This window comes from Pongo abelii, chromosome 17, assembly GCF_028885655.2.
Source record: "Pongo abelii isolate AG06213 chromosome 17, NHGRI_mPonAbe1-v2.0_pri, whole genome shotgun sequence".
NCBI classification, from domain to species: domain Eukaryota; kingdom Metazoa; phylum Chordata; class Mammalia; order Primates; family Hominidae; genus Pongo; species Pongo abelii.
Window position 1 is genome coordinate 1,283,979 of NC_072002.2, and position 4,752 is coordinate 1,288,730.

A 4,752-nucleotide genomic window follows, 5' to 3' on the forward strand; every position below is an offset into this window, starting at 1 on the left:
ATTCAGAACCTCAACATTGGGCCGTTTTCATGTGAAAAGATGACAATTTTTACTCTTGGCTCAGAGTAGATATGAGTGTGACAATCTCACCTTTGTTCTGGGTCCTGTCAGGACACTCTCTTCACCATATGAAGCCTTTATAGAGTATACATGAATGTAACAATCCTGTCTGAAACCCTAAGCAGGCACGGCCCCCAACTTGTACTTTTAGCTTTAAGCCCTGTTATGACAGTCAACATCTTTCTAATTGCCTTCGTCCAAATAAGAGTTCTTAACTGCCTATGAGCTGTGTTTAAAAATGAGTCACCATCCCACCTGTGGCTGGGTGTTCACATATAAAAGTCACAATCCCAATTGTGGACTGGGTCTGAATGTGTAATTCAGGACCTCAAGAGTGGGCTCTCTCCACTTGTGATAGAGACCATCCTGAATATTGGTGGGGTGTGCATCTGAGAAGCATAATCTCACCAGTCTGCTGAGTCCTGTGGTGACAATTTCTCTACCATATGCACATTGTTTACACAATATGCAAGTCAGTGGTAGTCCTCTGTGTGACATATCACTGGGTCTTGCACACAGGTAATTTAAGCCTCCTCTCCTGCCTTGGAATGCTCACAGGAGGCACTGGGACATACCACTGAACCTAATATTCAGGTTATGTGACTGTCTTTCCTGTGCAGGGCATGGTGGCATATCTCTGCACCAGTCACCAGATGGTGTGACTCTATCTTCTGTCTAGTCTCTGCTTACAGGGTGAATTGTGACTTATCACCAGGCGCAGCATTTAGCTAATGTGGCTCTTCCCTTTTTTCAGGTCCTGCCCACGGAGGGAGATTGTGACATATCGATGGGTAAAAAACCAAAATGATTTTACTCTTTTGTCTTGGCTCTGTCCTTAGAAGGCATTGGGACATATTGCTGAACGAACACCAATGTAATGTGAGTGTCCTACCTGAACCCTGTCCACAGGGAGCATAGTGACATATCTCTGAGCCCATGAAATATTTGATATGGCTCTATTCTCTTACCTGGGCTTTGCCCATTGGAAAGTTTGTGACGCATTTCTTTGTCCAGTGCTTAGGTGATGTGATTCTCCTCTCCAGCCTGAGACATGCCCACAGAAGTAAGAGTGACGTCTCTGGGCCTAGCCCTCAGGTGATGTGACTCTTATCCCTTGTTTCCGCCCAGGGGAGTCATTGTGATGTATTTTTGAGACCATTATTAGAATGATGTGACTCTCCTGATCTTACTGAGATCTGTCCACAGTGGGGATGATGATATATCACTTAGGTGAGCCCACATGTGATGGGACTCCCTTCTCATGCCTGTGCCTTGCCCCCGGGCTAATGTGACATATAACTGGGCCCCTCCCCTAGGTTATGCAGCATATCCCTGTGATAACACTCTTTGTACCTTTCAAGGGCTTTATATAATATAAGAGAAAGTTGTATTCCTCTAAGACCTTCATACAAAGAGAAGACTTAAGACCTACCCATTTTCCAAAGCCTCACTAGGAAAAACAGCATTTCTCTTAGTGGCAGGTTTGAGGTATGAGAGTCATTATTACACCTGTGAGCTGGCCAAGATATATGTTTCAATCTCTCCTCTGGGTAGGGAGTGAGCTGGAGAGTCACATCACCTGGATGCTTCACCAGAGATCTGTCAATATCTTCCCTGATGGCAGGCACCAGGTAGGAGAGTCACATACCTAAGGCTGGGCCAGGGATATGTAACAATCTTTTATGAGGTTGGAGGCTAGGAAGGGAGTCCCGTCACTTGTGTGCTTACCAGGGATATGTTACAATCCCCTCCTGAAATCAGAGTACACGCAGCAGAGTCAAATCACCTGAATATTGGGCTTAGTGATATATCACCACACTCCCTGTGGGTAAGGCCATGGCAGGAGAGACCCATCACCTGGTTACTGATTACTAGGCCCAGTGATATGTCACAATCTTTCCTTTGGGCAAGGTGAAGGGAGAAAGGAGAGTCGCATCATCTGGTGATGGAGGCAGAAATATGCTACAAGCCTCCCTGTGGGCAGGGTTCAGGCAGGAGCCCCCAATCTCCTAGGTGTTAAGTTCAGTGATATGTTACAATGCTCCCTGTGGGCAGCACAAAGGCGAGAGAATAGAGTCACATCACCTACATTCTAGGTCCAATGATATGTCCGCATTTTATTTGTGAGCTGGGCTTAAACAGAAGAGTCTAATCACTCAGGTGCTGGACAAATGTGTATGTTTGTCACAATGACAACTGTAGGAAGTTCCAGAGATGAGATTAATCCCACACATATTCTTGTTTTAGGCATGAGAGGGAACACCTTCTGTATGTTTGTTCTAAGTACACAAGTCACTATCTCAATAGTGGACTAAATTTGTGCATGGCAGCCCCATTTTCTCTTGCAGACTTTGTCCCCTAATTGAAATCATAGATTCCCAGGTGTGCTGACTCATGATCTGAGAGTCGTCAACACATCTGTGACTCTCACACATGAGAGTCAGTTTTTCAACTTTTTTTATTGTACTTTAAGTTTTAGGGTACATGTGCACAATGTGTAGGTTTGTTACATATGTATACATGTGCCATGTTGGTGTGCTGCTCCTCATTTACATTAGGCATATCTCCTAATGCTATCCCTTCCGCCTCCCCCTTCCCAAAACAGGCCTCGGTGTGTGACATTCCCCTTTCTGTGTCCAAGTGTTCTCATTGTTCAATTCCCACCTAGGAGTGAGAACATGTGGTGTTTGGTTATTTGTCCTTGCAATAGTTTGCTGAGAATGATGGTTTACACCTTCATCCATGTCCCTACAAAGGACATGAACTCATCATTTTTTATGGCTGCATAATATTTCATGGTGTATATGTACCACATTTTCTTAATCCAGCTTATCATTGTTGGACATTTGAGTTGGTTCCAAGTCTTTGCTATTGTGAACAGTGCCGCAATAAACATATGTGTGCATGTGTCTTTTTAGCAGCACAGCATGGTACTGGCACCAAATCAGAGATATAGACCAATGGAACAGAACAGAGACCTCAGAAATAATGCCATACATCTGCAACTATCTGATCTTTGACAAACCTGACAAAGACAAGAAATGGGGAAAGGATTCCCTTTTTAATAAACAGTGCTGGGAAAACTGTCTAGCCATATGTAGAAAGCCGAAACTGGATCCCTACCTTACACCTTATACAAAAATGAATTCAAGATGGATTAAAGACTTAAATGTTAGACCTAAAACCATAAAAACCCTAGAAGAAAACCTAGGCCATACCATTCAGGACATAGGCATGGGCAAGGACTTCATGTCTAAAACACCAAAAGCAATGCCAACAAAAGCTGCAATTGACAAATGGGATCTAATTAAACTAAAGAGCTTCTGCACAGCAAAAGAAACTACCATCAGAGTGAACAGGCAACCTACAGAATGGGGGAAAAATTTGCCGTCTACTCATCTGACAAAAGGCTAATATCCAGAATCTACAAAGAACTCAAATTTACAAGAAAAAAGCAAACAACCCCATCAACAAGTGGGCCAAGGATATGAACAGACAGTTCTCAAAAGAAGACATTTATACAGCCAAAAGACACAGGAAAAAATGCTCAATTTTTCAACTTTTGAAACTGCCTTCTGGTATGGGATTCAGAGCCTCAAAAGTGATATATGATCATGTGAAAGAACGACAATCTTTAATGTTGGCTGGGTGTGCATCCCAATGTCATTATATTACTGTGTGCTGAGCCCTATTAGGACTTTCTGTGTTGCACCTGAGGGTTTTATATGGTATGCATGACAGTCTCAATTCTTTCTGAGATTTTCATGCTGGTGTGGACCCATGATCAAACCTGTGGCCTTAAGACTACATATGAGTCAACATCTTTACAATTGGCGGGGTCCAGATAAGAGAATCATCACCTATCTATGTGCTGGGTTTATAACGAAGTTCCCATTCCAACTGTGGCCAGATCTTTACATATGAGAGCCACAATTCCAACTATAAACTGCATTCATGTGTGAAATTCAGGACCTCACCAGTGGATTCTGTTTATATGTGAGGGTGAAAATCATAATGGTCAGGAGGGTGCAGGGGGTGAATAGGAGAAAAAGATTTCACCTGTGTTCTGGGCCCTGTGATGAGACTCTACCACCTGAGGGATTTATGTAATATGTGAGAGAGTGGATGATCTTAACGAGGAGAACCAGGGTTTTTTTTTTTTTTATTTCCGTAAGTTTAGGTAGGAGAAGCAGGATCTCTCCTATTGGCTGGTTTGACATATCAAAGTCATTATTGCACCTGTGAGTTGTGCTCCAAGATATACGTCAGAATTACACCTGCATATAGAAAGAGAGCAGGAGAGTAAAGTCAGTTGGAGGTTGGGTCAGGGATGTGTCCTTTCCCTGAGAAAAGGGACCAGGCAACAGAGTCACATTATCTGAATGCTCAGGCATGGATATGTTGTAATCCAATCCTTAAATTAGGACCCAGGCAGCAGAGTCACATCATCTGGGTGCTGGATCTAGCAATACGTCACAATCCTCTCTGTGGTCAGGATGCAGGTAGGAGAGTCACATCTTCTTGGTGATGAATGCAGAAATACGTCACAAGTTTCTCTGTGTATAAGGTACAGGAATAAACCTTTTAACCCCTAAGTGTTGGGCCCAGGGATATGTCAAAATACCCAAAATGTGCAAACCCAGGCAAAAGAGAACAGTCACATCACCTTGGTGGTAGGGTCAGTGATATGTC